Source organism: Triticum aestivum, chromosome 3A (genome assembly GCF_018294505.1).
Source record: "Triticum aestivum cultivar Chinese Spring chromosome 3A, IWGSC CS RefSeq v2.1, whole genome shotgun sequence".
Classification (NCBI taxonomy): Eukaryota; Viridiplantae; Streptophyta; class Magnoliopsida; order Poales; family Poaceae; genus Triticum; species Triticum aestivum.
Genome location: NC_057800.1, coordinates 417,130,319 through 417,137,222, shown reverse-complemented (window position 1 = coordinate 417,137,222; position 6,904 = coordinate 417,130,319).

Genomic DNA, 6,904 nt, shown 5'->3' with positions numbered 1-6,904 from the left:
CGGAACGTCTTGGGAGGAGGTCTATTCCTTCGTTGACCGTGAGAGCTTGTCATGGGCTAAGTTGGGACTCCCCTGCAGGGATTTGAACTTTCGAAAGCCGTGCCCGCGGTTATGGGCAGATGGGAATTTGTTAATGTCCGGTTGTAGATAACTTGAACCTTAACTTAATTAAAATGAATCAAATGATTGTGTTACCGTGATGGCCTCTTCTCGGCGGAGTCCGGGAAGTGGACACGGCGTTGGAGTAATGTTTGTGCAGGTTGTTCTCTAGTTTCTTGCTCGCGCTTTGCCTCCTCTTCTCGCTCTCTTTTGCGAATAAGTTAGCCACCATATTTGCTAGTCGCTTGCTGCAGCTCCACATATTTACCTTGCCTTACCTATAAGCTTAAATAGTCTTGATTGCGAGGGTGCGAGATTGCTGAGTCCCTGTGGCTCACAGGTTACTATTACACCAGATGCAGGGCCTGATGATTCCGCTCCAGGAGACGCGCTTGAGCTCAAGTGGGAGTTCGACGAAGACTCTCAATGTTACTATGTTTCTTTTCCTGATGATCAGTAGTGGTGCCCAGTTGGGGTTGATCGGGACCGTGTCGCATGTTGGGTTCTCTTTTATTTTGGCGCCGTAGTCGGGCCATGAGTGTTTGGTTGATGTAATGTTATTTATGTACTTGATTGACGTGGCGAGTGTAAGCCAACTATGTTATCTCCCCTTTTATTATCATATTACATGGGATGTTGTGAAGATTGCCTAACTTGCGACATATGCCTTCAATGCGATTATGCCTCTAAGTCATGCCTCGACACGTGGGAGATATGGTCGCATCGAGGGTGTTACAAGTTGGTAATCAGAGCCTTCCCCGACCTTAGGAGCCCCATTGCTTGATCGTTTTTAGCGGCCGAGTTGTGTCTAGAAAAATGTTTTGAGTCATTTAGGAATTATATATCGGAGAGTTTAGGAATTCTTTTTACTTCCCAGTCTCCTCATCGCTCTGGTAAGGCATCCTGACGTAGAGTATTGATTCTTCTCTTCTCAAATTTCACAAAAAAAAATTTAAGATCACGCGGGTATCTTGGAATCGTTTCGATGGTTTTATGATGAGAACATTGTCTTGGTGCCTCCTGTCAGGGGTTTAGTGGAAGTGTCCCGGGGAGTTGAGCTCTGAGGTGTTGTCATCATAATTTTATCGTTGCAGTTCTGGAATACCTGAGTTTAGTATGCCGACATCGAAAATCTCTTTTATGCAGTTCGTTGGTGAGATAACCTCGACGCCAACCAGTACTGGGGCGGGAGTTCGGGAGTATCGCCATAACTTGTATAACGGATGCTTTTCGAAGGTTCAGGTAGATGGTTTCCGAAGGTTTCTTGGTTATGTGTTGAAGGATGGATACAGCTGGATGTTGGATTTGCTAGTTTGGGTGAGATATTATGCTTCCCCTGTATTCCCAACACCTGATTGCATAACCGGAAAGGTTTGGGAGTTTCATAGGTGGGAATTCTAGTAGCTCTAGTTCTTCTTCCACGGATATTGGTTTGAGATTGGGATTTCTTACCGATTATTCGTTCTTGATCCGTACCTTGTTGATTTATTTCTCTACCTTAATTCTACGTGGCTTCTCAATTTATGGATATGTGACCATTTCAAGATGAATGCATTCGTTCATTTTGTTCAAATGTGAAGACTATATGTTGCAATTTTTCATTCCGTTGGATTCGGCTTCAATATTTACCTATCAATGTGCTAATGGATGTCAACCTCTTCAGGATGGCTCCTCCAACACGCACGACTCCGAATCCTACTCCGCCACCACCTCCCCCTCCTCCGGAGGCATGTCAAGCTGTGATGGCCGCAACCAATGCAAACACACAGTTGATCATGAGAATTCTTCAAGAGCGCAATCAAGGAAACGAAGGGAATCAAGGCAACAATCAGAATCACTTTGCTACACTCAACCAGTTCCTTGCTAATGGGCCAAAGACTTTCAGCAATTGTGTTGAGGCAACCGATGCTGACGATTGGCTAGTGGATCTGTGCAAGCATTTCGAGTGCAGTAACGTCAGGCCTGAGGACTTTGTTATGTTCGCTTCCTTCCAACTCAAAGATCAAGCTGCAGAATGGTTCCAGCAGTACAAGGATTCCAGAGGTGGACGTGTTATCACTTGGGATTATTTCCGTTGAGATTTCCAAGCTCATCATATTCCTCAGAGCGTGGTTGAAAGCAAGCGTGAGGAATTCCGCAATCTGAAGCAAGGCTCTTTGTCTGTCTATGACTACAACATGTTGTTCCAGAAGCTCGCCCGCTTTGCTACGCAGGACGTACCTGATGAGCAGAGCATGATATACCAGTTCAGGGGTGGTCTCAGAGAAGAAATTCAGCTAGCTCTTGTCGTCTTTGAGCCTTTGAGATACGATGAGTTCTACAACATGGCACTGAAGCAAGAGGCTGCTCAGTTGAGGTGTGATGCTTCCAACAAACGAGTCAGAGATGTTACTCCTTCTTCCTCTACTCAAGTGGCCAAGCAGCAGAAGTATTGGCTTCCTCCTCCTCCGTTCCGTCAGCCGTTTCAGCAGAAGAGCAAAGGTGGCAGTGGTTCTTCCCACCCACCCAACCCTGGCTTTCAGAACAAGACTTCATCTCAAGCTCCAAGATCGAGTGCTCCGTATCACCGTCCGCTTTCAGAGGTCACGTGCAACAAGTGCCAACAGAAGGGTCACTATGCCAACAAGTGTTTCAACCAGAGGCGTCTTCCCCCTCCTCCTCCTGTCAGATCGGCAAGTACATCTGTTGTCAAGCATAACCCCAACTCTGCCAAGGTCAACTTGATGAATGCAGCTCAGGAAGAGGACTCGTCAGATGTGATCATGGGTAACCTTCCTGTTAATGATATTCTAGCTAAAGTTCTTTTTGACACGGGTGCATCGCATTGTTTTATCTCGAGGCCATTTGTTTCTAAGAATGAGTTGCCTTTGCAAGATTTGCCTAGACAGTTATCTGTTGTTTCTTTGGGTAAATTCATGAATGCAAGCGCTATTGCCCCAGATGTTACTATCACATTGGGTGACTACAAGTTTCTCTCTTCTCCGATGGTTCTTGGTAACTCGGATATTGATCTTATTCTCGGAATGGATTGGCTTTCTAAGCACAAGGCTCATCTTGATTGTGCTGCAAGGCAGATTCAAGTGACTCATTCGTCTGAGGATGTAATTGTCTTTGCCGCTCGTGATGATACTATCCGTCTGTTTTCTCTCAATGAGAAGGGTGAATTGGATGCCATCTCTCAAATTCCAGTCGTTTGCGAATATCAAGACGTCTTTCCAGAAGAGCTTCCAGGAATGCCTCCGCACCGGCCAGTTGAATTCATTATTGATCTTGAGCCTGGCACGGAACCTTTGTGCAAACGTCCTTACAAGCTCGGACCTGAAGAGTTGAAGGAGCTGAAGAAGCAACTCGATATTCAAGAGAAAATGGGTCTCATCCGGCCTTGTTCTTCTCCGTGGGGTTGTGGTGTTCTTTTTGTGAAGAAGAAGGATGGAACGGACCGACTTTGTGTTGATTATCGTCCATTGAACAAGAAGACCATCAAGAACAAATACACACTTCCCAACATCAATGAGCTGTTCGAACAACTCAAAGGTGCTCAAGTATTCTCCAAGCTTGATCTCCGTATGGGTTATCATCAGATTCGAATCCGTGAGCAAGATATTCCCAGGACGGCTTTCAGGACAAGCTTTGGTTCATATGAATACACTGTCATGTCTTTTGGTCTCTCGTCAACGCTCCTCCGACGTTCTCTCGCATGATGAACTTCATCTTCAACGCCTACACCAATGACTTCGTTTTGGTCTATCTCGACGACATTTTGGTTTCTCGAAGAACAAGGAAGATCATTCCAAGCACTTGCGTTTGGTTCTTGATAAGCTTAGGGAACATCAGTTCTACGCCAAGTTCTCCAAGTGTGAATTTTGGCTCGATGAGGTTCTTTATCTTGGTCATATCATCTCTGCCAAGGGCATTGCTGTGAATCCTGAGAAGGTGTCTGCAATTGTGAATTGGGAACCTCCTCAGAACGTGAAGCAACTCCATAGCTTCCTCGGTCTTGCAAGCTACTACCGAAGATTCGTTGAAAACTTTTCCAAGATCGCGAAGCCTCTCTCTAATCTTCTCCAGAAGCACGTCAAGTATGTTTGGTCTCCGGAGTGTGACATTGCTTTCAACACTTTGAAAGAGAAATTGATCACTGCTCCAGTTCTGACTCCGCCTGATGAATCCAAGCCATACGAGGTCTTTTGTGATGCCTCTCTCCAAGGTCTTGGCGCAGTATTGATGCAAGAGAAGAAAGTTGTTGCTTATACCCCTCGCCAGTTGAAGCCTAATGAGAAGAACTACCCCACTCATGATCTCGAGTTGGCGGCAGTTGTCCATGCTCTTTTGACTTGGAGACATCTCTTATTGGGAAGAAAAGTGGACATTTTCACTGATCACAAGAGTCTCAAGTACATCTTCACTCAGCCTAATCTCAACCTCAGGCAAACTTGATGGGTCGAAATGATTCAAGAGTATAATCCGAGTATTGAGTATACTCCAGGCAAGGCCAATGTGATTGCTGACGCATTGAGCAGGAAGGCTTACTGCAACAGTCTGATTCTCAAGCCTTATCAACCCGAGCTTTGTGAAGCTTTCCGCAAACTTAATTTGCAACATGTTCCTCAAGGTTTCCTCGCCAACCTTCTAGTCTCTCCTACCTTGGAAGACCAGATTCGCCAAGCCCAGCTTCTTGATGCTATGGTGAAAAAGGTGAAGATTGGGATTGCCAAGAGTCAACCCAAGTACAAGTGCTACCGCCTTGATGACAAGGATACTCTCTTCTTCGAGGATCGTATTGTTGTACCCAAAGGTGACCTTCGTAAAGTGATCATGAACGAGGCTCACAATTCTCTCCTCTCCATCCACCCTGGGAGTACGAAGATGTATCAGGACCTCAAGCAGGATTATTGGTGGACTCGAATGAAGCGCGAGATTGCTCAATTCGTGAATGAATGTGATGTCTGTAGAAGAGTGAAGGCAGAACACCAAAGGCCAGCAGGTCTCCTCCAACCTCTTGCCATTCCAGAATGGAAGTTTGACCACATTGAAATGGACTTCGTGACTGGGTTTCCAAAGTCCAAGCGTGGCAATGATGCTATATTCGTTGTCATCGACAAACTCACTAAAGTGGCTCATTTTCTGCCTATCAAAGAGTCAATCACTGCAGCTCAATTGGCGGAACTCTATACCTCTCGAATTGTCTCTCTGCACGGTATTCCTCAAGTGATCTCTTCAGACCGTGGCAGCATTTTTACCTCCAAGTTTTGGGATTCTTTTTAGAAGGCCATGGGCACCAACATCCGCTTCAGCACAGCTTTCCATCCTCAAACTAGCGGTCAAGTCGAGCGTGTCAACCAGATTCTTGAAGATATGCTCAGGGCTTGTGTGATCTCCTTCGGCATGAAGTGGGAGGATTGTCTTCCTTATGCTAAATTCTCCTACAACAACAGTTTTCAAGAAAATTCGGGCAAGGCCCCATTTGAAATTCTGTATGGCAGGAAGTGCCATACCCCTCTCAACTAGTCTGAAACCGGTGAACGTCAGCTTTTGGGTAATGACTTAATCACAGAGGCAGAGGAGATGTGCAAAGTCATTTGCGATAACCTCAAAGCAGCCCAATCCCGCCAGAAGAGCTACTATGACAGTAAGCACCATGATTTGGCTTTCGAGATCGGAGATCATGTTTACCTCCGCGTCTCTCCTATGAAAGGTACTCGTCGCTTTGGTATCAAAGGGAATCTTGCCCCCAGATACGTGGGACCTTTCAAGATTGCCAGCAAGAGAGGCGACCTCGCCTACCAACTCGAGCTTCCTTCAAACTTTGCAAATGTTCATGACGTGTTCCATGTCTCTTAGCTTCGAAAGTGCTTCAAGACTCCTGACCGTACCGTCAACTTCGAGGACATTGAGCTCCAAGAATATCTCTCCTATCGTGAGCACCCAGTTGCTATTCTTGAAGAGACTGAACGCAAGACTCGCAACAAGTCAATCCAATTTCTCAAAGTCAAGTGGTCACACCATTCCGACCGTGAAGCTACCTGGGAACGCGAGGATCACCTCCGTTCTGAGTACCCGGCGTTCTTTCAGTCCTAGATCTCAGGACGAGATCCTTTCATAGTGGTGGAGTGTTGTAACACCCCGGATGTAACTTTCCCAATTTGTACTCCAACTCTTGCCGTTTCCGGCGTTAAGTTAATTTATTTTCTCGGGTTCAGGTCTTTGTCTCCGTGTGTTGTTGTCGTTGTCATGCATCTCATATCGTGTCATCATGTGCATTGCATTTGCATACGTGTTCGTCTCATGCACTCGACCATTTTCCCCGTTGTCCGTTTTGCATTCCGGCGCTTCGTTCTCCTCCGGTGGTCATTTCTAGCTTTCTTTTGTGTGCGGGGATTAAACATTTCCGGAATGGACCGAGACTTGCCAAGCGGCCTTGGTTTACTACCGGTAGACCGCCTGTCAAGTTTCGTTTCATTTGGACTTCTTTTGATACTCCAACGGTTAACCGAGGGACCGAAGAGGCCTCGTGTGTGTTGCAGCCCAACACCCCTCCAATTTGGCCCAAAACCCACCTAAGCCTGCTCCATCATCTAGAGCGTTCGATCACGATCGCGTGGCCGAAAACCGCACCTCATTTGGACTCTCCTAGCTCCTCCTATGGCTATATATAGTCCACCCTCTCAAAATTCGCGGTACCACTCTTTCCCTAACCCTACCCCTTTCTTCATCCGCGCGCCGGACATGTCCGCCGGCGCCGGACAAAATCGTCGCCGCCGCCGCCCGCACCAGTGGCGTCCCGCCACGTGGCGCCCGCCGCCTG